This window comes from Saccopteryx leptura, chromosome 6 (genome assembly GCF_036850995.1).
Source record: "Saccopteryx leptura isolate mSacLep1 chromosome 6, mSacLep1_pri_phased_curated, whole genome shotgun sequence".
NCBI classification, from domain to species: domain Eukaryota; kingdom Metazoa; phylum Chordata; class Mammalia; order Chiroptera; family Emballonuridae; genus Saccopteryx; species Saccopteryx leptura.
This window is the reverse complement of record NC_089508.1, coordinates 68,996,261-69,022,348: the sequence shown is the minus strand read 5'-3', so window position 1 is coordinate 69,022,348 and position 26,088 is coordinate 68,996,261. Positions and strand designations below refer to the sequence as shown.

The window sequence follows — 26,088 nt, the reverse complement described above, 5'->3', positions numbered from 1 at the left end:
TGGTGAACATATTAGTGGGTCATTTTTTTTATTTCAAAAATCTTCAAATTCTATTCTTCCTCCTTCCTGTGCCTTTGTAAACTCTTTGTTCTACTTTATTTTTTTCAATGTTTATTTTATGGATTTTAGAGAGAGAAAGGGAGAGAGCAAGAAAGAAACAGGAACACCTGTTCCTGTATGTGCCCTGACCAGAGATGGAACCGGCAACCTTCACACTTTGGGATGATGCTCTAACCAACTGAGCTATCTAGCCAGGGCTGTTTGTTCTACTTTAAAGCCCCTTGGAATCACCAGGGCAAACAGTGTGGGCAAGGAGCTCATTGACTGTAAGGTCTCTGGAAAACAGACCGCTGCGTCATTGCATTTGGAAAGCAATCATTTAAGATAGTGTTCAGGTAGGTGAAAGAACAGCACAACAGACTGACAGAATGACCCAGGAACCTGAGCTGAAGCTCTGGCCAGGAGGCCTCTGTTTTGCTTGGAGTCCGGCCCCAATTTAAGGGTCAGATTGCAGCTCTCCTGAAAAATTGCTCTGTAATAGGCAGTGTTGCAGAGTTGAAAATTCCAACAAAGCACCAGAATGTCTGAGATAAGAGAGCTCTTTGTAAATTAAGGAGAAAAATAAAGGACATCAGCATAAATTTATCTCTAAGCCAAATCTGGATAATGTTAAAGGACTTCCCAATAACACCATTTAACTCCTTCTTTGCCAGAAGTACAAGAATTTGCACTGAAAGGCATGTCTCCCTTTTTCTCAGCAAGCAAGGTGCATCACATCAAGAACTTACTATTTAAACTGTGGAAAAAGGGAAGAAAAAAAGTAGAAAAGAAGGTAAAATGGGAAGACCACAAGGAAATGACCCACTCTCAAACATCTAAAAAATTATGCCAACGTTTGCTTAAAGAATGACTTCAGCCCCACTGGGGCCGCTCATCACCCCCTCACCCCTACTGTCCTCTTACTTTCCTTCTTATGCAACTTCCATCCACGGTCGTTGTATACATCCCCATTTTCATTGCCCCTCTTTCATAGTACCTGTCTGGCAAACTTCTAACTCTAATTTAAACCAGCTCTCCCGGCCCTTTCTTCCTTTGTCTAGTCTTATTGTACCCTCTAAGAAATGTGTCTAGCAGGAAGATGGTGTTGGTACAATTTCTTCTTTGGCTAGACTGCTAACCCTTGAACCAATGCCCATTCAGTTGAAAGTCTGGATATAACTTTGGACTCCCCCCAAAACCAGAGGTGGATTAAGGTCAGTTGAGGTCCTGGGTGCAGAAGAAAATATTGGGCCCCTTAAAAAAAGGGGGAGAGGCCCTGGCCAGTTGGCTCAGTGGTAGAGCGTCAGCCTGGCATGCAGAAGTCCCGGGTTCGATTCCCGGCCAGGGCACACAGGAGAAGCGCCCATCTGCTTCTCCACCCCTCCCCCTCTCCTTCCTCTCTATCTCTCTCTTCCCCTCCCGCAGCTAAGGCTCCATTGGAGCAAAGATGGCCCGGGCGCTGGGGATGGCTCTGTGGCCTCTGCCTCAGGCGCTGGAGTGGCTCTGGTCACAACATAGCGACGCCCAGGATGGGCAGAGCATCGCCCCCTGGTGGGCAGAGTGTCGCCCCTGGTGGGCGTGCCGGGTGGATCCCGGTCGGGCGCATGCGGGAGTCTGTCTGACTGTCTCTCCCTGTTTCCAGCTTCAGAAAAATACAAAAAAAAAAACCAAAACAACCAGCTCTCCCTACTTCGTACTTAAAGGTGTTGGCTAAAATTACAACCATGCCAACTAGACTCCATTTAAATTCGTAATCACGGACATCCCCTGGGCCTCCATGCTGCCAGGCTATTCCATCGCATCACCCATTCCCCTGGGCGGCTAGTCCACATCTGCTGCCCCTTTATACTCTGAAGGTCACCTTGCTTACCATTTCCTTATTTGAATGATCAGAGGAAACTTCCATGTGCTCCCATCAATGCAGTTCCTCCAGGACTCCCCTCTGTGAAGTCCTTGAAAGATGCGACTCAGCATTGTGTTCATGTTACCTACTCTATTTGTCATTTACCTAAAGGGAAGAATATTTACTAGAAGTTAAAACAATCAAAGAGTATGAAGATAACACTGTCCTGGGTCTGGTCCCTGGTAGCAGTATTCCTTTGCCTCGTGTTGCTGCATCTCTTCTGTTTGAAGCTTCAGTAAGTGAACGCAAGCCAATCTAAAGTAGGGAATGAATGTCCCCTTGTCGACATTTCTGCTAAACTTCAGGTCACATGTCTCCCTGAGCCAGCCCTGAGAGAATGCTAAGTATACAGACTGCTTCTGGGTCTGACTGCTGCTAACCCTGTTTAGCTGCCATCCAGAGCCCTGCCCAAGGTTTGCAGGTGCATGCCCCAGGGGTAAGGTGGGACAGCACGTGTACAGGGCTGTCACTGAGAGTGAGCTGAGAGCCGTCCTGTTTTCTGCTCCTCCTGACATCTGCCAGAGGAAGAGATCATGGTAAGACTTAGGACAACAGTACTGGATATATTCATAACAGCTACCATTTATTGAGTATCTGTTATGTGCCAGGAGCCTTAATGCATTTGCTTATCCAAGTCCCACAACCACATTCCAAGGTAAGTTTCATTGTCCTTACCTTCTGGATCTGAACACCTTCCTGTCTCTAGGGCCCCAGTTTCAGATTTCCAGATAGCACTTTCTCTGGCAAGAACAAACATTTTTTTCTAGGTACAAGCAACAGGGCTGTCCTAATCCATTGAGATTCATATGGAAAGAAAAGAGACATTACCTCCACCTCAAAAGCGACAATACAGGCAGAGATAGAGCACAGTCTCAGAGGTTAACAACAATTACTTTTCCAACGAGACGACCTGGTCAGGTTCTCCGCTGAGAACATTCGTGCTCAGGTTTCCTACAGTGCTCCCCGCAACCCGCGGAAGCCATCGGATTCGCTTTCTGTAAAGGGCCCGGTTGGTTCATTTCACCGGAACAAAGGGTGACATCCATGTGTAGTCTATCTAGACTGAAAAAGTATCTAGCATGGAAACAGTAGCTTTTCCTGAACCACCCCACCTCTTAAAAATCTTATAGTTTCTGGGCATTCTGTTGAAACAACCTCATTCCAAAGATTAAAATACTGAGATTTAGAGAGACAATATCTTGCTCAAGATCAGTCGGGACATGAGCCAAATCAACGCATTCCTTATTGTGGAACACTTAAATTAAACTACTCTTAACTCATAAAGACTTAAAATTTTTTCTTTTTAACTTATTGATTTGAGAGAGAGAAGAAGGGGGGGGGGGGAGAGAGACAGAGATAAGAACATTGATTTGTTCCTATATGTGCCCTGACTGGGGATCGAACCAGGAATCAGCACTTTGGGACAAAGCCCTAAATAACCGAACTATCCTATCTGGCCAGGGCTAACCTAAAAAAGACTTTGAAAGACATTTCTTAATAAGGACCCAAGGTTGAATATGACCCTATGAAATTTTTTTTTCCCCCTGTGGAAAAGAAAATAGCCCTAAATTGCTATATGACTATAGCTGGAAAAAAATAAATATTGATGAATTCTATATCATTGGAGCTTAGAGCTATAAACAAACTTTAGATTTATTTAATCCAAATCCATCATAAAATTTAAATATAAGGAAAAACTCAGAATGGCCATATTTAAAACAAAAAAGTGCCTTTAGATTGAGGTAATGCTATTTTCATAGACACATTATTGATAACTAATTCTCTTGAGACAAACATTATATTAGAGTAAGATATCTTTGAGGCCACAACTGGTCCTTTTTATATTAATGGTAAAATTACAGGTTTGAAACATATGTTAGGATGAAGGTGAAAAGTTATTTCATGAAGACTATGAAAATACAATGAAAGTTTTGGCTTTCATACAAGGTTGGAGTTTGTTTTGTAGATTCTTCCTCATAATTAGATTTAGTGTTTAGATTATCTCATGTGACTCTTATAAAAACAGAAGTTTCAGCCAAGCACTGACAAGCAAAATATAAATGAAAAGCTTTTTCCTTCAGGGACTAGCCTAGCTATAGTTTTAGCTGGAAATTTAGTAATGCATCTACACATGGATGGTAATTAAATCTCACTTCTATCAAACTTAAATTTTAATGACCGTTTATAGCTGGATAATACATTGTATGTAAACAAGTCATAGATGGAGACCTTAGTTTCCTCATTGGTAACATACAATGGTTATAATTGGTAATTGTAACTAATGTGTGTATAGCGCTTGTCTCCAAAGCTCTTTTCTGTGCATGCTCTTCTTTAAGTCTATAAAGTAAGGACAGATGCTGTTACCCTCATTATACAAATGAAGAAACTGAGGCTCATAAGGGTAAAAATAAATGACCAAAGTCATGCAGTTTGGAAATGGTGGAGCTAGAGTTCAGATGCAGTGCTTCAGATACAATTCTGTGTAGGTGCATAACCTGCCTACCACCTCTACAAGTCCGATTTAATAAAGTCATGTTTAGTCATTACTCAATTATAACCAGACTTTTAAAGTACCTTAAACACTATTCAGCAGGTACAACATGTTCTCTAGCCTGCAGGACTGAATGCTCTTATGATTCCACTGTAGGAGGATCCAATTAAGTGCTAAGTTAATAGCCAACTTTATAGCCAAGCTAATAAGAAAAGCCACAATGCACTGGCTCCATCTTGTCAGAACAGCCACTTTTAAGACTTTGTGCTGATTTATGTCCCCTGCTATTTGTTGGAACCCCTAGATTACTGTAAAAAATGCCTTCTCCCAGTGCTCTGTTACTAACATGTGTTAAGTCACAATGGTAGCCAGACCATTTGTAAGTAAACAATGCTGAGAATTCAACGAGTTTAAGAAAGGGTGGTAGCTAAGTATCTCTTCTTTCTCAGATATTTGACCCTGGGCATTTGTAAATCCTAAGAAGCCATTGTTTCAACAGTTCTTGGTTTCCACCCTAAGTCAAACCAAATATTACATTTGCATGGTAGGTATATCTTCGTATTTTCCAAAGGGCTTGCACAGTCACTATTTCATTTTATCCTTATAAAACACTAATGCGTAGAATGAAGTTGTTCTCTGTGATCTCCAAATAGCTAGTCATTTCTTTACTTAGTCTCTAATTTTGTGTCTGCTTTTAACCCATTGGGACATTACAAATGTTAAAGAGTGAATACAACAAGAGGGTCATAGAACTTCTATGAAGATAACATGTAGAATGAAAAATTTTAAAGTGTTAGTCCCCCTCCCCCAAAGTTAGTTGTGCTTGAAGTCAAGGAAGCAGCAATGATAAAATAGAGCAACATTGTGTTTCAAAAGTTATAAATCAACTTAAAAAATATAACCTAGGTTAAGCAATCAAATGTACAATTTGAAAGGATAATAGAAAGTTGGTAGGAAATGGCAAAAATACCTTTGTAGTAGAAATGCCAATAATACTTAAAGAGAAGGAAGCCAAAAATAAATTAATACTAATTATTAAAAATATATATATAAACAGTTGAACACAACTTTACCAAAACCCATGAATTGTCAATGTAAGAGAAGAGTATGTGGCATGAGGTTAACAATTAGTCATCATGGTTTAATCAATGGTCCTTTTTTTTTTATAATCAAGTTTTAAAGATTATTTGAAAGTGTTAGTTCTCACAAAGAAGAAACATATACTAGTATGTATTTAAGAAAAAATATCTGAAAGCATATACACCACTTTATTAGCAGCAATTGTCTAGGAGAGAATATTTATTTGTGTGGACCTTGAACTGATCTCACACAGAAGTTTCCAAAAGTTCTTGAAGTATGTGAGCTCTTCTCTTTCATAAGACAGTAAGTTCAGTCTCCTGTAAACATTCCAACTGGAGAGCTACTGATCTGCCTGTAAACTTACTGTCCCTTGAGACATTTTAAGTTAGTGTGTTTCAATCGTGAGCCCATCAGAACTTGGCTTTGTGCCTTTCTTATGAATTCTAATGGATGAGAGAGAAAGAAGAGAAGCAAGAGTGAGATCTAGGAGTCATAAGATGGAGGATAAAATATTTTGGTCCTATTTTAACTTCTCCAGGAACAGAGTGAGGAGCATTTTAAGTCTAATGCCCATCGTTTTGTATTGCAGAATACTCAGGGCCTCAGGGCTTTCAAACCATTTTATATCTGGAAAGGCTCCAGACAAAGCTCAATATGGTTTATGGCCATTTGGGAACTATCCCGGTTCTGGAGCGGGAGTTGTTTTTCTCATCTGCCCCCTAAAAGTGCACGTAAGTGGCCACCTAGTGACCAGGTTGGGAATTGCAGCTTCCCTACAGCCCCGGGGAAGTTTTGTTAACTCAGAGGGCTCATGGAGAATGAGTTAAATTAGGTTGCCAAACCCCTCTCTAACGGAAACCACCTTAATGACCATTTTCAAATCTCTTTGTCCAGAAGCATCTCCCAGAGAGCCTTAAATTCTCATGTTACCTAACAAGGTTACCAAGGGGGTAAGTTGAAATTACATAAACTAGAACATATAAATGTAGTTTTAAAAATTACTGTTATTGTTTTTGTCAGTCAAACCCTTGAAATAAGTCACCCAAAAGCCTTGGTAAATGCCAAGTATGTCATAAAATCAGAGATGTTAAGAGAGGCAGACTTGAGAAATTGATTTCAAGAATGAGGAAACTGAGGCTCAGAGAAGTAAAGAGGGGGGACCTCATGGGGCTCTTATCCATTCATTCTTTTCTCTCTTTTTTTCTTTTTCTTTGGGAGAGATATGAGAAGCATCAACTCATAGTTGTGTCACTTGTTAGTTGTTCATTGATTGCTTGACCAGGGGGCTTCTGCTGAGGCAGTGACCCCTTGTTCAAGCCAGAGAACCTGGGCTCAAGCTGGCAACCATGGGATAATGCTGATGATCCCCACATTCAAGCCGGCAACCTGCACTCAAGTGGTGATTCTGAGCTCAAGCCAGATGAGACCAGCTCAAGATGGCAAACTCAAGTTTTCAAACCTGGAACCTCAGTGTCCCAGGTCAACACTCTATCCATTGGGCCACCACTGGTCAACCTCATTCATTTCTTGATTATTATTCAGCCCTGGCTGGTTGGCTCAGCAGTAGAGCACTGAAGTCATGTGTGGATGTCCCAGGTTTGATTCCTGGTCAGAGACACAGGAGAGGCTACCATCTGCTTCTCCCCCCTCCTTCCCCTTCTCCCTCTCCCTTTCTCTCTTCTCCTCCCACAGCCATGGCTTGATTGATTTGAGTATATCAGGCCCCCCGGCCCTGAAGATGACTCTGTGGAGCCTCTGTTTCAGGTGCTAAAAATAGCTCAGTTGGGAGCGGCCCCTGACAGGGCAGAGCATCAGCTCCAGACAGGGGTTGCTGGGTGGATCCTGGTCAGGGTACATGTGGGAATCTGTCTCTGTACCTCCCCTACTCTCACTAAAAAAAAAAAAAAGACAGATAAGGCACAAAGGGAACTCTGTCTAAAGAGGAGTCAGATTCAGAAGCAACTAAAAAAGTCTGGCAGTGCAGTGGTGGAGCCGTGCAAACGACCTGCTAATTCCAGCCCCACTGCAAGACAACATATTTAAAAAACACACAGAATAAACAAAACATGGTACCTCCATACAATGGAATATTATTTAACTTTAAAAAGAAAGAACATTCTGACACAGGCTACAACACGGGTAAACCTTGAAGACATTATGCTAAGTGAAATAAGCCAGTCACAGAAAGACAATGCTGCATGATTCCACCGATGTAAGGTTATTAAAGTAGTCAAATTCATAGAAACAGAAAGTGGAATGGTGGTTGCCAGGAGCTGGGGGAGGGGCACACATGGGGAGTTATTGTTTAATGGGAATAGACTTTCAGTTTGGGAAGATGAAAAAGTTCTGGAGATGGATGGTGGTGATGATTCTACAACATCGTAAATATACTTGATACCATTGAATTATACACGTAAATGTGGTTAAGATCTTAAGTTTAAAAACTATAAACAGAAAACTACGAGAATGAACCCACTATGGCTCCACGCAGTATGACGTGGGACTCTCACAATACTGAGCAAAGGAAGCCAGACACAAAAGGATGCAGACTGCAGGCTTCCCTTAAAAGTCAGGGCGGTGGTCGCCTCTGGGGACAGCAGAGAGGGGATAGCACGGGCTTCCAGGTTCCGGTAATGCTACAGTTTCCTGATCAAGGAGTGTTGACTTTGTAAAAATTAATTGAACTACATACTTATAATTTGTGCAGTTTTTCTTGTGCGTGTTCAGCTTCATGTTTTTATTTTTGTTGATTTATAAAAAACATAGAAAAACGGAAGAGGAATCAGTAGGATAGTGAAGGGATTTTAAACCTTCCTAGGAGGAAAAGTTGAATGTTTTCAGGATGGTTAAAGTAGTTTGTTAGTCTTTAACTATTTGAAGGAGTGGCATGCAGTAGAGGAAGCTGACTTTGACGACTACCCAGCAGGGTAGAACTTGGAAGTGATGGTGGAGGGTGGGGGGGGTGGGGGGCAGAGGCAAAGGAAGGCAGAAGGCAGCTCATTATAAAGGATGCTTCAATTGCAGGGTCTGAATGGGGTCTCTCAGGAGATCACACAGCTAAGTGGAGTAAGCACGGACTTCTGGGCCAGCTGTAACGGGGACCTGGCTCTGCCACTTATTTGGACTATGTCATTCCATCAAGTGTCAGTTCCACATCTGTACAGTGGGTTAGTGCCAGCTACCTTATGGTTACTAACAGGATAAGTGATAATGTCTTTAACATGCCAAGCATGGGCCTTAGCCCATAAGAGGTTCTTAATAAATGGTAGAAATTATTTTTAGTAGAAGGTGGAGAACACCTCAGAGTGGTGTTAGAATATGTATTCAAGCATTGGTCACTTTCAACCCCAAGAATTTATAATTCTTTGTAACTTTCCCAAGATCACATAGCTACTAATGGCAAAGCCTTCTGTTCCTGACGTCAGTTTACTCTAGTGGGCCATTGGTTAATCAATCACATCAGCAAGAGGCCCTAAGGAACAGGACCTTGTTCTTTTTATTTTATTTTATTTTTTTTGACAGAGACAGAAAGAGAGACGGAGAGAGGGACAGATAAGGACAGACAGACAGGAAGGGAGAGAGATGAGAAGTATCAATTCTTCGTTGTGGCACCTTAGTTGTTCATTGATTGCTTTCTCATATGTGCCTCTCATATGGGCTCTAGCAGAGCGAGTGACCCCTTGCTCAAGCCAGCGACCCTGGGCTCAAGCCAGTGACCATGGAGTCATGTCTGTGATCTCAGGCTCAAGCTGGTGACCCGCACTCAAGCTGGCAACTTTGGGGCTTTAAACCGGGGTCCTCTGTGTCCTAGTCCAATGCTCTATCCACTGAGCCTCTGCCTGGTCTGGCAGGGACCCTGATCTTCTAAATTCTGAGTGTGCCTGGGAGAAGTTCAAAGAGGGAAAATCTGGAAAGGTTGTTGAATTGATGGGCTATGAACTCACAGCCTTGAGGATAGTGTGAATCTGGGGTTGGTGGGTGAGGGAGATAGGGAAACAGTTTTAAAAAAGTAGATTAAACCAAAAATTGAAAGACAAACTTAGCCTGCTGTACCATTTTTTAGGGCCCAAGTAGTTGTGGGATTGTTTTGTTTCGTTCCACGAACTGGTAGTTAAGATAGCACTTGTAATCAGGATTCTCTCTAAGGTGGGCGCCTGGGCAGCTGCCCAATGTAGAAATCACAAAGTACACTCCTTACTCTTTTTTAATGTTCATCTGCACAACAGCGTATTCTAAGCACCCGTAGTAATGTTCATTCATCCATAGGTAAGAAAAATTGCAAATGAGGATGCCAATCAAGAAGTCTAATGGAAATATCTTAAAGAACAGTTTTATTGTTTTTAGTCAGGTATTATTTAATATTTTTTCATTAATATTTTAAAACTTTCTTATAATCTAGTTTTGTGTACCTCTTTTATTGTTCTTATTTAAGTATTAAATGTATAAAATAATAACTACCTCTTGGTATATTGGGTTTTTTTTTATACTTAATATGGTCATTAGGGCAGAGAACCGGTTGTTAAATTATTTGAATCCCACTACTGGGCCCAAGTCTTACTCGTTAAATTAATAAATCATTAGGCATAAAGGAGATTTGGTACTTTGAAAACCGTTTTCTTTATTTGCTAGGAAAGCAACAGAGTCAATCCACATAGAAGAGAAAAACCAGGGTTAGTGTTGGGCAAACAAGTGTGTTAGGCTTGCTCGCTTGTACTTTGCCTGATTGGTGCCTGAGCACGGAGCAGCAGCATGTGTGTATAGTCTATGTAAGGCAGCAGGTGCTTGCCCTCAGGGTGGCAGATTGTAGATTGCAGATTACCTGCCGCCATTGGGAGGGGCCATTTTTGCTACTGTTTGCTGTAAAAGGAGTCCCCCACCCACCACCACCACCTGTTTGCTCATCAGCCCTGAGAGAGAGAGAGCGCGGTTTTTTCCCTTGCCTACTTACTAGTCTGCTGTTGTGAGACTCTAATAAACAGAATGGCCCACCATCTTCAGGCTACACAGTTCCTTTACCATCTACCTGAATCCAGTGAGAACCTGCATGGCCACGACCACCGGTTTTACAGTTAGTTTAGCACTTTTGGTTAAATTTTCCCAAAGCCTCTTTCTTACCGTGACTCTAGGCATCTTAACCTTTACAATTCCAAAGAAAATGACTTGCTGGAGTGGGGCTTCTCAGTTTTACTGTAGGCTTCTTTCCTGACCTCTGTGAATATTTATTCCTATGTTGGATTTATGCCCTGGAAAAAGGAGAGTCCCTGTGACAAGAAACATGAAGAAACAAACACCTAGAAACAGTCTCTCTTTGTTTTTGCCTTGCACACTCTGGTCAGACTCACAATCCAAACTGGCTCGTTCTCTATGGCTGCTCGAATGTTAGAAGACATAAGTCCAAACAACTTTCATATTAAATGAAAAATAAACGATATGAATATAGCTTGCTATAGCTTCGGCCTTAATTAAAGGACAGAAATACCATCAGCTTTCTTTTGCAAGTAGCAACTTATTTTAGCACTTCCCCCGTTCAGACTAAAGCCCTTCCTAAAAACCAACATAACAGCCCAAGCCCACACAGAAACCTCAGCTTTTAGTCATATGTCTCGCAGGGATGTTACATCATTTCTTAGTTTACTGAACGGTGATATTTCCTGAAATACACAGACCCACTGCAAGACTTTGCTTAACAGATTTGGGAATGATTGGCAACGAGATTTCTTTATTCAGTGATCCCATTAGCGGGTCTCCCCTCCCTGCCCACCCCCTTCCCTTGGACAGTGAGCCTGTCCTTTTCATAGACAGCATACAAAGCAGTTGTCTTATTTTTGAGATCCCAAGAAGCCCCTACTACAGGGGTCCCCAAACTACGGCCTGCGGGCCGCATGTGGCCCCCTGAGGCCATTTATCCGGCCCCCGCCACACTTCCGGAAGGGGCACCTCTTTCATTGGTGGTCAATGAAAGGAGCATAGTTCCCATTGAAATACTGGTCAGTCTATTGATTTAAATTTACTTGTTCTTTATTTTAAATATTGTATTTGATCCCGTTTTGTTTTTTTTACTTTAAAATAAGTTATGTGCAGTGTGCATAGGGATTTGTTCATAGTTTTTTTTATAGTCCGGCCCTCCAACGGTCTGAGGGACAGTGAACTGGCCCCCTGTGTAAAAAGTTTGGGGACCCCTGCCCTACTAGACAGCGTTAGGGTCCTGTGGAAATGATGGCACACTCAAAATGAGAAATTTGAGGAGAGTATAAAAAAGACTATTTACAAAGGTAAACAGGGTTTTGGTGGAAAAAACAAACAAGGGATTGGACAGTATCCCAGGGTTAGTAGCTATGAGCAAAGTAAAGGGAGTAGTGAGTTCCATCCGCGGTTTTAAACTTTGCATTCATCAGAATTACCTGGCGGGCTTTGTGAAAACAGGATGGCCAGGCCTGACCCTGTAGCTTCTGTCTCAGTAGGTTTGGGGGTAGGACCCATGCACCTGTATTTCCCACACATTCCCTGGTGATGGTGAGGGACAGCAGAGTTTGCCACCCCAAAGTATGCTTTTGGGGGTACTGATTATTTTAAGTTGGTTATTTTTAGGAAGCAAGAGGCTCTCTCCCTTACCTGCCTAAAGGACTTTCCATAGAGATTCTGTTCCAGGGAGCTATTATTATAGATCACTATAGTTTAATATGAACTAGGTGCCATAGACAGGGAGGGACCTAGCAAGGTTGATCAAAGCCCTCTCTGTGTCCCAGCAACCATCTGTTTACCAAACTTGATGTGAATTGCCTTCCAGCCCTTTGAAGTCCCAAACTCTAAGTACCCTCACCCCCTTAGCTCAAGGTGGCAGTTTATGCCTCAACTGTCCAGTTCGCCCTCTGCCTCCATATTCTTATAGAACCCTTGTATGTACATACATAATAAATTTGGTTGTTTTCTCCTGTTAATCTGTCTCCTGTCAATTTGATTATTAGACTAGCCAGAAGAACTTAGAAGGGTAGAAGGAAAATTATTTTTCGACTTCCACAAGGGCAATGCTGCTGGTCTGGGAGAGAACTGCGTGGAGAAGGCAGTTTGACTTGAGCTACCCTCAGCACAGAGGTGCAGCCACCCGATGAGACCCAGCAGGGAGGATCCTGGGAGAATCTAATCCAATCAGAGGAATAGTTCTCTCCCAATCCCCTTTGTTGCTATGCATTTTATTAAAGTCAGTGAGCAGTGAAAACAATGGGAGCCCATTGGCTCAGTTCAGAAAGATCAGTCTGCACGATACAGATTAGAGTGGATCTGGAAGAGCAAATGTAAAATATCAGCACTTTCACCCCAAAATATCTGCGAGTCTCTTCTCACCATTTTTTTTTCATACTATGTGATATTTCTATCATGCTTTCCAGTGTACATGAACACTCTTGTACGGGATATAAGGTGATTCTCCTGGCCAGGTGGCTCTGTGCGTAGAGCATCATCCTTGCCCGCCCTCCCTCCTTTCTTTCTTTCTTTCTTTCTTTCTTTCTTTCTTTCTTTCTTTCTTTCTTTCTTTCTTTCTTTCTTTCTTTCTTTCTTTCTTTCTTTCTTTCTTTCGAGGAGGGAAAATAGTGAGACTCTCACATATGCCCCAACTGGGATCCACCTAGCAACCCCCATCTGGGGCCGATGCTCAAATCAACCAAGTTATTTTTAGCACCTGAGGCTGATGCACTTAGACCAACCAAGCTATCCTCAGTGCCTGGGCCAACACTCAAACCAGTCGAGAGGGTAAGAGGGAGAAAAGGGGGAAAGGGAGGGGAAGAGAAGCAGATGGTTGCTACTCTTGTATGCCCTGACCAGGAATTGAACCTGGGATGTCCATACACTGGGCTGATGCTCTATCCACTTAGCCAACCAGCCTGGGCCTCCCTGATTTTCAAAATTTCAAAAGTAGGGATACTTAAAATCTTGATATGGGGGTTTTGAAAAGCCTAATAAAGCAGAGCTCTTACCCCCTCTGTGTTCAGAACCTTTTAAAAACAGACCACAAATCACACTCCTGTAGATAAAAGTGTCAGACCTTCTGGGGAGGCAGGAGCAGGTGTATGTGTGTGCATGAGGGGCTTGGGGCTGGGATGCACCTGTCTGGTAGACAGGCTAGTCCCAGAAGAAGGTACAGAAGGGGCTGAGCTTGTTCAGTTCCTTACCCAGGGCCTAGTTAGATGAGTCACTCCTTCCTTAGGGAGAACTGAGAGGGGAGTAGCAGGAAGGTAAATGCTCTTCCTAATTTTGAAGAAGTGGAAGTTTCTAGTTTATGGAGCTGGGAGAGGGAGATAATGACTTCCTCCAGCAATAATGCCATTTTAGGAATATCTTGCACTTAGCAGTATATAAGAACAATTGATGTAGTTAATTCTGTCAGATGATTTAGATACCATATTTTTAAAGACTTGACTCTTATTTTTTTACAAAGGGTTTGCCGCCAGTACCTAAGTGTCTTAAAACCACCACTAAATCAAAGCTAAAAAAGGGGAAGGAAGGAAATCATAACATCATCGTCACTGGACACGTAGATTCCGGCAAGTCCACCACTACTGGCCATAAGATCTACAAATGTGGTGGGATGGACAAAGGAACCATTGAAAAATTTGAGAGGGAGGCTGCTGAGATGGGGAAGGGATCCTACAAGCATGCCTGGGTCTTAGATGAACTGAAATATGGATGTGAGCATGGTATCACCCCTGATATCTCCCTGTAGAAATTCAAGACCACCAATTACTCTGTGACCATCAGTGATGCCTCAGGATACAAAGACATTATCAAAAACATGCTTACAGGCACATCTCAGGCTGACGGTACTGTCCTGATTGTTGCTGCTGGCATTGGTGAAGCTGAAGCAGATGTCTCTAAGAACGAACAGACCCGTGAGCATGCCCTCCGGCTTATCCACTGGTTGTGAAACAACTGATTGTTGGTGTTAACAGAATGGATTCTTCTGAGCTGCCCTACAGCCAGAAGTAATACAAGGAAATAGTTAAAGAAGTCAGCACCTACATTAAGAAAATTAGCTACAACCCTGACACAGTAGCATTTGTGCCAATTCCTGGTTGGAATGGCGACAACATGCTGGAGCCAAGTGCTAACATGCCTCGGTTTAAGGGACAGAAAGTCACCCAGTGGCTAGTGGAACTTCACTGCTTGAAGCTATGAATTGCATCCTGCCACCAACTCATCCAACTGACAAGCCCCTGCGTCTGCCCCTCCAGGATCTCTATGAAATTGATGGTTTTGGTACTGTCTTTGTGGACTGAGTGGAGACTGATGTTCTCAAACCCAACATAGTGGTCACCTTTGCTCCAGTCAATGTTACAACTGAAGTCAAGTCTGCTGAAATGCTCCATGAAGCTTTGAGTGAAGCTCTTCCCGGGGACAATGTGAGCTTCAATGTCAAGAACATGTCCATCATGGCCTTGGCCTGTTGGCTCACTGGATAGAGCATTGGCCCAGTGGACGGATGTCCCAGGTTTGATTCCTGGTCTAGGCACACAAGAGAAGCGACCATCTGCTTCTCTCCCCTTCTTTCTCCCCCTCTCCCCTTCTTCCCCTCCTGCATCCAGTGGCCTACTGGTTTGAGCTTCAGCCCTGGGCACTGAGGATAGCTAGGTTGGTTGGAGTGTTGGCCTCAGATGCTAAAAATAGCTCAGTTGATTTGAGCATCGACCCTAGAGGGGGGTTGCCAGGTGGATCCCAGTTGGGGTACATACAGGAGTCTGTCTCACTCCGCTATTCTCACTTAAAACAAAACAAAACAAAATGAAACAAAACAAAAACAAACAAAAAAACATGTTCGTCAAATATGTTCATTGTGGCAGTGTGGCTGGTCTCAGCAAAAATGACCCACAAGGAAATAGCTGGCTTCACAGCTCAGGTGATTATTCTGAACCATTCAGGACAAATCAGTGCTGGATATACACCTGTGCTGGACTGTCACACAGGTCACATTGCATGCAAACTTGCTGAGCTGAAGGAGAAGATTGATCGTCGTTCTGGGAAAAAGCTGGAAGATGGCCCAAAGTTTTTGAAATCTGATGATGCTGCCTCTTCGATATGGTTCTTGGCAAGCCTATGTGTGTTGAGAGCTTCTCTTACTATCCTCCCTTGGTCGTTTTGCTGTTTGTGACATGAGACAGACAGTTGCTGTGTGTCATCAAAGCAGTGGACAAGAAGGCAGCTGGAGCTGACAAAGTCACCAAGTTTGCCCAGAAAGCTCAGAAGGCTAAATGACTATTATCCCCAATACCTGCCACCCCAGTCTTTTTTTTTTGTATTTTTCTGAAGCTGGAAACGGGGAGACAGTCAGACAGACTCCTGCATGCGCCTGACCATGATCCACCCGGCATGCCCACCAGGGGGCGATGCTCTGCCCATCTGGGGTGTTGCTCTGTTGCAACCAGGGCCATTCCAGCACCTGAGGCAGAGGCCATAGAGCCATCCTCAGCGCCCGGACCAACTCTGCTTCAATGGAGCCTTGGCTGCGGGAGGGGAAAAGAGAGACAGAGAGGAAGGAGAGGGGAAGGGGTGGAGAAGCAGATGGGCGCTTCTCCTGTGTGCCCTGGCCGGGAATTGAACCTGGGACTCCTGCATGCCAGGCCGACGCTCTACCACTGAGCCAACCAGTGAGGGCTGCCACCCCAGTCTTAATCAGTGATGGCAAAACAGTCTCAAAGTTGTTTATCTCAACTGGACATTGAAATTTACTAGTAAAACCTCCAGAAGAAACAGAATGTTTTGTGTATCATTTGGGGGTTTTTTGTGTATGTGGCAGTTTTTAGGTTATTAGTTTTTAAAATCAGTACTTTTTAGTGGAAACAACTTGACCAAAAATCTGTCACAGAATTTTGAGACCCATTAAAACAAATTTTAATGAGAGGAGAAAAGAAAAAAAGAAAGACTTGACTCTCATTAGTACATTATTATGGCTTCCGGCCTCAACAGTACTATCACATCTGTGGAACACTACTTTAGTTTCCTTTAACTTGGTTCATTTCTGGATCCCTTGATCACTCTCTACAGCAGGGGTCCCCAAACTACGGCCCGGGGGCCACATGCGGCCCCCTGAGGCCATTTATCTGGCCCCCACCGCACTTCCGAAGGGGCACCTCTTTCATTGGTGGTCAGTGAGAGGAGAATAGTTCCCATTGAAATACTGGTCAGTTTGTTGATTTAAATTTACTTGTTCTTTATTTTAAATATTGTATTTGTTCCCATTTTGTTTGTTCTTACTTTAAAATAAGATATGTGCAGTGTGCATAGGGATTTGTTCATAGTTTTTTTTGTAGTCCGGCCCTCCAAAAGTTTGAGGGACAGTGAACTGGCCCCCTGTGTAAAAAGTTTGGGGACCCCTGCTCTACAGTGCTGTGGGATCAGGGCCTGCCTGCCTGAATAGTAAGAAATTTCCCATGGTTTCCTTCTGAGAAGACCTCTGCTTATCAACTCTTAAGCTTATCTCTTTTTCTAGCCCAGGATCTATTGGGAAAACTCCTTACAAAGATTTCCTGGGAACCAGATTTTTAAAACAAGTGTCTGTGGGAAAATACTCTCCAAGCACAGAGGGGGCTGTGTTTTTGCCTCTACTTATTTCTCAAGCTCCTTGGGGAAATGAAAGTATTACAGGTCAAATCCTTTTACAACTAAGCTCCACTGGGCTGTACAAATACCTACTACAGATTAGAATGTTGTTTCATGGACCATACTTTGAATTAGGTTAGACATAAACTGGGCTGTGGAGGAGGGCTCTTCGTTAAGGATTTTCATTGCGAAGGTATTTGTTGTAAAAGAATTTACCTCGTAAACATAGATCTACTCCAGCTGATGTTTTTACCAGGCTGATTCAGACGGGGGGCAGGAGTGGGAAAACACTGTGTACACAGTCTGCTGGCCAGCGGTCAGGGCAGAGGAAAGCAAACACAGGCAAAGGTCTGTGTGAAACGGGAATCTGAGTCACAGAGGGAGAGGAAGAAAATAGCATGTGTCATTCTGAAAAAGCTCCTCTTAGGGAAGTTTCTTTTGGCTGTACTGGCTGCCTCTCCCCTGCAGAGAGTGGCAGGGCCTCACTTGGCCCTTCTTGCCTCCTTGTCAGATTCAAAAGGAAGCAACCTTCAGGCAAATTCCTTCTCCTGCCCACAAAAGAAAATAAAAGGAAACTGAGAGTTCTGGTCTCGGAAGAAAGTGGGCTGCGTTTTGAACGAACCCAGGAGAGTGTCCTGCCAGTAGAGGCTGGGAACGTCTACAGTCACTGGGGCTTGCTCCTCTGGCGCCCTCTTGGGCATGAGGGTGGAACTGTGTTCTTCAAAATTGCCTAAACCCGCGCTAGCTCAGTCCCCAGAACTCTATCCGGTCTGTCTCCTTTTCTAGGTCTTTTTTAGGCCTTTCAGCCTGGAGAGTTTCCTCAGCAACTTCTGGCCATTCCCAAGGCTCTACTCCTGAAGATTTTCTCTGGTCGCTCCAATAGAACCTCCTCAATATTTTAATATTTCTAAATGAATTCTCTTCCCATTTCTGCGTGCTTCTCTGGTCTCTATGTTCCAGAAAAAGCCTATAGTAAACTGTCAATCAATAATGGACAAGTATTTCTAAAGTTCATTTAAAATTTTACAGTTTTATTTAAGAGTAATTTACGTATCATAAAATTCACCCTTTGTAAGTATACAAATTATTTTTAATAAATTTATTGTACTGTGCCACAACACTCTAGATTTAGAACATTCCCAAAACCTCATCAAGTTTCTTTATGAGTATCTCAATCAATCCTCAATTTCACCCCTAGTTTCAGGCAAATACTGACTTCATTTGACTTTACAGGTCACATGAAGTTAATGCATTAATAAAATATGGAGTATTTTTCAGCTGGCTTTTTTTTTTTTTTTTTTTTTTACAGAGACAGAGATAGAGTCAGAGAGAGGGACAGATAGGGACAGACAGACAGGAACGGAGAGAGATGAGAAGCACCAATCATCAGTTTTTTGTTGCGACACCTTAGTTGTTCATTGATTGCTTTCTCATATGTGCCTTGACTGCGGGCCTTCAGCAGACCGAGTAACCCCTTGCTTGAGCCAGCGACCTTAGGTCCAAGCTGGTGAGCTCTGCTCAAATCAGATGAGCCCGCGCTCAAGCTGCCGACCTCGGGGTCTCGAACCTGGGTCTTCTGCATCCCAGTCCAATGTTCTATCCACTGCACCACCACCTAGTCAGGCTGGAAAGTCTTGGTATATCATTAGTGGTCCCTCAGTTTGAGAACCACTACCATGAAACACCAACTCTGATTACCTTGTAATGGTTAATTTTAGGTGGGCATGGAGTGCCCAGATTAAATGTTATCTCTGGAGGTGTCTGTGAGGGTGTTTCTGGATGAGATTAGCATTTGAAGTGGTGAACTATGCAAAGCAGACTGCCCTCCCCATTGTGGATGGGGCAGCATTCAATCCACTGAGGGCCTGAATAGAATAAAAAGGCAGAGGAAGGGGGAATTTAATCTATGCTTGACTGCTGAGTTGAGACATGTCTTCTCTTGCCCTTGACTGGTAATTATACTATCAGCCATCTGGTTCTCAGAACTACACCACCATCATTCCTAAGTCTCTAGTTTGTAGACAGTAGATAATGTATAACTGCATGAGCCAATCTTGATAATAAATCACATATATACATACATATATAATATATATCTCAGTTCTGTTCTCTGAAAAATCTTGACTAATAGACTCTCTCTTTCATCTTCATGTTTTAATTTACTGATAAATGCATAATTTTGTAGTAAAGAATTATAATAGCACAGTCAGTAAAAGATTTTCAAGCAGATTGTTTTTTTCTGATAAAATCATGTAGGTGGCCTGGCCAGTTTTCTCAGTGGATAGAGTGTCACTTCAGTATATGGATATCCCAGGTTTGATCCCTGATCAGGGTACACATGAGAAGTGACCATCTGCTTCTCTTCTCCTCCTTCTCTCTCTTTTCTCTCTATTCCCCTCCTGCAGCTAATAGCTCAATTGATTAGAGTGTCAGTCCCAGGTGCTGAGGATAGCTCAGTTTATTTGAGCATGGTTCTCCGCATCCCAGTCCGTCGCTCTATCCACTGTGCCACCACCTGGTCAGGCTCAACTGGCTTCTTTTATTTAATATTGTTTTTGAGGTTCATTCATGTTGTAACACGTATCAGTGCTTTATTCCTTTTTCTGGCTGAAAAATAGTCAATTGTAGGGGTCAGTGGTAGTCAACCTGGTCCCTACCGCCCACTAGTGGGCATTCCAGCTTTCATGGTGGGCGGTAGTGGAGCAACCAAAGTATAAATAAAAAGATAGATTTAACTATAGTAAGTTGTTCTATAAAGATTTATTCTGCCAAACTTAGCGAAAATCTGACAAAAAGTACTTGGTAAGCAATTATTATTATATACTTTAACTTGCTATAACTCTGCTTTATAAATTTTATAAAGTAAAGTTACTTTCCTACTTTATAAATCACCATTACTGTGGAACTGGTGGGCGGTTAGAAGATTTTACTACTTAACAGAGATACAAAAGTGGGCGATAGGTATAAAAAGGCTGACTACCCCTGGTATGGGTATACTACATTTTGTTTATCCATCCAGCAGTTGATGGGCATTTGCATTTTGGTTATTATAAATGGTGCTGCTGTGAACATTTAGGTACAAGTCTCTGTGTAAACATGTATTTTTATTCTTTTTGTATATATACCTAGTAGTGGAATTTCTGGGTCATATGGCAAATTTGTTTAGCTTTAAAAAACTACCCAAATTTTTTACAGTGTAGCTGTTCATTTTACATTCCTGCCTGCAATATATATATATATATATATATATAGGTTTCCCTACAATCTCTCCAATAGTTGGTATCATCTATCCTTGGATTATAACCCTCATTAGTATGTAATGATATTATTGTGGTTTTAATTTGCATTTCCCTAATGACTAATGATGTTGAGAATCCTTTCAAGTGCTTTTTAGCTATTCATATGTCCTCTTTGGTGAAATGTGCATTCATATGTTTCACTCAGATTTTAATTAGATTGTTAGACTTTTTATTAGTGATGAGTTCTTTGTATATTTTAGATACAAGTTCTCTATTAGATACATACTTTGTAAATATTTTTCTTAGTCTGTGTCTGTATTTGCAACTTATTAAGAGTATCTTTAGAAGCACAAAATTTTTCCTATTGATGAAGTTCAATTTAGTAAAATTTTCTTTTGTGAACTATGCTTTTGATATCATATTTAAGAACTCTGCCTAGCCCAAGGTCATAAAGATTTTATCCTATGTTTTCTTCTAGAACTTCTCTAGTATTACTTTTACATTTAGGTCTAAATCCATTTTCAGCTCATTTTATATATGGTTTAAAGTAAAAGTCTAAGTTAACATATTAGCATATGGATATCCAATTGTCCCAGCATCATTTGTTGAAAATACTGCCCTTTCTTCATTGAACTGTCAGCTAATTCCTTGAAAATCAATTGACCATAAATGTAAGAATTTATTCCTGACTCTTAATTTTGTTCCATTAATATATATGCCTATCTCTATACCAATACCATGTTGTCTTGATTATTGTAGGCTCATAGTATGTTTTGAAATTGGCTCTTGTAAGTCATCCATCTTTGTTTTTTTTTAAAATTGTTTTGGATATTCTATCTAAAATTTAGAAACAGCTTGTCTGTTTGTGCCAAAAAGGCTGCTTCAGCTTTGCATAGAATCTCTAGGTCCATCTGCAATCACAATATTGATTCTTGCCAATCCATGAACATGGAATATTACTTAGTCATTTAAATCTACCTATCAACAGAAGGAAAAATTGACAAAATTGAAGGGAGAAATACAGGCTGCAATAGTAGTTGGAGACTTCAATATCCACATTCAATAATGGATAGAAAACCAGACAGAAAATTGATAATGTAATAGTGGCCTTGAATAATGCTATACATCTCTTAGACCTAATAGACATAACTTATACAAAACACTCCAGGCAACAACAGCAGAATTTACATTCTTTTTAAGTTCAGATGGAATAGAGTATATATTTGGCTACAACACAAATCTTAATGTATTTTAAAAGGTTGAAATCATATAGAGGAGGTCCTCTGGTTATGACACAGTTCTGTTCCTACAACAGTGATGTACCCAAATTTTGATGTAAGTTGAAACACACCCTACTAACACAATTGGAACACTTGTATTTTTAATGGGCCAAAATGCCATAAGTAAGTGTACTGGGGGACACCAGCTTCCTCACTAAAGCTCCGCATAACTACATATTCATTTGTTGGGTGCAACCAAACTACTTCACTCATGTAGTCCATAAGTACGTTGCTAAGGGTGTAAGCCAAAACACTTTTGTCTTATTTTTTAAAAGTTTTTATAGGAGTGAGCATTGTAAACTCAAAATGTTGTATGTCGAGACTATCATAACCTGAGGACCCCCTGTGTATATATGCAAAGTATTTTTTTCTGATCACACGGACTGAAACTAGAAATCAATAACAAAAGGAAAACTGAAAATATGTGGAAATTAAACAACATACTCAAATAATCAGTAGGTCAAAAGAGAAATAACAAAGGAGATTAGAAAATATCTTGAGATGATTGAAAACGAAAACACGGGGGAGGGGGAGGGGCATAAAGAAAACTAGATAGAAGGTGACAGAGGACAATCTGACTTTGAGTGATGGGTATGCAACATAATTGATTGACAAGATAACCTGGACATGTTTTCTTTGAACATATGTACCCTGATTTATTGACGTCACCCTAGTAAAATTAATAAAAAATAAATAAATTAAAAAAAAGAAAACATAAACACAACATTCCAAAATGTATGCAATGCGGAAAAAAAGTACTAAGAGGGAAATTTATAACTATAAACATATATTAAAAATAAAAAAGGATTCTAAATCAATAACCTAACTGTACATATTAAGGACCCAGAAGTAGAAGATAAAACTGAACCCAAAGCTAACAAAAGGAAGGAAATAATAAAGATTTGAGCAGAGAAAAATACAGTGAAAAAATAGGAAAACAGTAAAAAGGTCAATGAGACTTCCAAACTCATTCTTTTTTCTGTTTTTAAGATTGAACAAGTTCTATTGATCTTCTTTCAAGTTTATAGATTATTTTTCTGCCATCTCAAATTTGCTGTTGAACTCCTCTAGTGAATTTTCAATCATACTTTTCAACATTTGGTTCTTTTAAAAAAAATTTTTGTTATATATGTTCATTGAAATTACTTATTTAAGTCATTATTGTCATATATTCTTTTAATTTTTATATTTTTTTTTAGTTCTTTGAACATATTTATAAGCACTTTGAAGTCTTTGCTAAATTCAACATGTGGGTGCATTCAGAAAGTTTTTATTAACTGCCTTTTCCTCTGCATATAGGTCATACTTTTCTATGTCTTTAAAGTTCTTACAGTTTTGTTGTTAAAAATTGGGCATTTTAGATTAAATTCTGTAACAAATCTGGTTTTTAATTTCTACCTTGAACAATAGTTGTGTTGGTGGTTTTTATTTGTTTGTTTAGTAATTTGCTTGGACTAAATCCATGGGTCAGGCTCCATCACATTGTGTGCTCACTGATGTCTCTGGTTTCTTAGGGATCACCCTGTGTCTGCCGAACTTAGTAGTCAGCCAATGATTGGTCAGAGATTGTGCTCAGACATCAAGAGCCAGTAAGATTTCCATTCCTCTGCTAATAGATGTGTATGTGGTCACGGGAGAACTTCCACATTTTAGGCCAGAGGTCCCCAAACTACAGCCCGCAGGCTGCATGTGGCCCCTTGAGGCCATTTATCCAGCCCCTGCTGCCCTTCCAGAAAGGGCACCTCTTTCATTGGTGGTCAGTGAGAGGAGCACATTGACCATCTCATTAGCCAAAAGCAGGCCATAGTTCCCATTGAAATACTGGTCAGTTTGTTGATTTAAATTTACTTGTTCTTTATTTTAAATATTGTATTTGTTCCCGTTTTGTTTTTTTTACTTTAAAATAAGATATGTGCAGTGTGCATAGGGATTTGTTCATAGTTTTTTTTATAGTCTGGCCCTCCAACGGTCTGAGGGACAGTGAACTGGGCCTCTGTGTAAAAAGTTTGGGGACCCCTGGTATATATGTACCACATCTTCTTTATCCAGTCACCTATTAAAGGACTTTTTGATTGTTTCCATGTCTTGGCCACCGTGAACAATGCTGCAATGAACATGGGCTGCATGTGTCTTTATGTACCAATGTTTTTGAGTTTTGGGGGTACATACCCAGTAGAGGGATTGCTGGGTCATATGGTAGTTCTATTTTTAGTTTTTTGAGGTACCACTATACTTTCTTCCATAATGGTTGTGCTACTTTACATTTCCACCAACAGTGGATGAGGGTTCCTTTTTCTCCACAGCCTCTCCAACACTTGTTATTACCTGTCTTGTTGATAATAGCTAATCTAACAGGCGTGAGGTGGTATCTCATTGTAGTTTTGATTTGCATTTCTCTAATAGCTAATGAAGATGAGCATTTTTCATATATCAGTTGGCCATTTGTATTTCTTCCTGAGAGAAGTGTCTGTTCATGTCCTCTTCCCATTTTTTAGTGGATTGTTTGTTTGTTTATTGTTGAGTTTTATGAGTTCTTTGTATATTTTGGATATTAGGCCCTTATCTAGGCTGTTGTTTAAAAATATCATTTCCTATTTAGTTGGCTGTTTTGTGTCAGTTTCTCCTGCTGTGCAAAAGCTTCTTATTCTGATGTAGTCCAATTCATTTATTTTTGCCTTCACTTCCCTTGTCTTTGGAGTCAAATTCATAAAGTGCTCTTTATAACCAAGGTCCATGAGTTTAGTACCTATGTTTTCTTCTATGTACTTTATTGTTTCAGGTCTTATATTTAGGTCTTTGATCCATTTTGAATTAATTTTAGTACAAGGGGACAAACTGTAGCCGAGTTTCATTCTTTTGCATGTGGCTTTCCAGTTTTCCCAGCACCATTTGTTGAAGAGGCTTTCTTTTCTCCATGTGTGTGGTTGGCCCCTTTATTGAAAATTATTTGACCATATATATGTGGTTTTATTTCTGGGCTTTCTATTCTGTTCCATTGGTCTGAGTGTCTATTTTTCTGTCAATACCATGCTGTTTTGATTAATGTGGCTCCATAATATAATTTGAAGTCAGGTATTGTAATGCCCTCAGCTTCGTTCTTTTTCCTTAGGATTGCTTTGGCTATTTGGGGTTTTTTATAGTTCCATATAAACCTGATGATTTTTTGTTCCATTTCTTTAAAAAATGCCATTGGAATTTTGATGGGAATTGCATTGAATTTGTATATCACTTTGGGTAATATGGTCATTTTGATTATATTTATTTTTCCTATCCAAGAACAAGAAATATTTTTCCATTTCATTGTATCTTTTTTGATTTCCCTTAACAATGCTTTGTAGTTTTCATTATATAGGTCCTTTATATTCTTTGTTATGTTTATTACTAGGTATTTTTTTTGTTGTTGTTGTTGCAAGCATGAAGGAGATTAATTTTTTGAGTTCGTTTTCTGATGTTTCATTGTTGGCATATATGAAGGCAATGAACTTTTGTATATTAATTTTGAGTCCTGCGACCTTACTGTATTGGTTTATTGTTTCTAGTAATCTTTTTGTGGAGTCTTTGGGATTTTCAATGTATAGGATCATATCATCTGCAAAAAGTGAAACCTTTACTTCTACTTTTCCAATATGAATGCCTTTTATTTTTTTTTCTTGTCTGATTGCTCTGGCTAGAACTTCCATCACCATGTTAAATAAGAGTGGAGAAGGTGGACAACCCTGTCTTGTTCCTGATTTAAGGGGAAAAGTCCTCAGTTTTATGCCATTTAATATGATGTTAGCTGATAGTTTATCATAAATGGCCTTTATTATGTTGAGATATTTTCCTTCTATACCCATTTTGTTGAGTGTGTTAAACATAAAATTGTGTTGTATTTTATCAAATGCCTTTTCTGCATCTATTGATAAGATCATGTGGTTTTTGTTCTTTGCTTTGTTGATATGGTGTATTACATTAACCGTTTTACATATGTTGAACCATCCTTGTGATTCTGGGATGAATCCCACTTGATCATGATGTATTATTTTTTTAATATGTTGTATTCGATTTGCTATTATTTTTTTTTTAGTATTTTAGCATTTGTATTCATTAAAGATATTGGTCTGTAGTTTTTTGTGTGTGTGTGTGCCGTCCTTGCCAGGTTTCAGTATAAGGGTAAATGTGTTTGGAAGTATTGCTGCTTCTTCAGTTTTTTGGAAGACTTTCAGTAGAATAGGAACCAAGTCTTCTTTAAATGTTTGATAGAATTTACTAGTATAGCCGTCTGGGCCTGGACTTTTATTTTTGGGGAGGTTTTTAATAGTTTCTTCTATTTTCTCCCTGCTTATGGGTCTGTTTAGGCTTTCTGCTTCTTTATGACTCAGTCTGGGAAGATTGTATTGTTCTAGGAATTTATCCATTTCTTCTAGATTGTTGAATTTGGTGACATATAGTTTTTCATAGTATTCTACAATAATTCTTTGTATATCTATG

General features: G+C 40.6%; 1 pseudogene; it reads left to right on the top strand.

Moving 5' to 3' along the window:
- Nucleotides 1-8,005: 8,005 nt before the first annotated feature.
- On the top strand, nt 8,006-15,755 carry LOC136377078 (elongation factor 1-alpha 1 pseudogene; annotated as a pseudogene).
- Nucleotides 15,756-26,088: the final 10,333 nt, after the last annotated feature.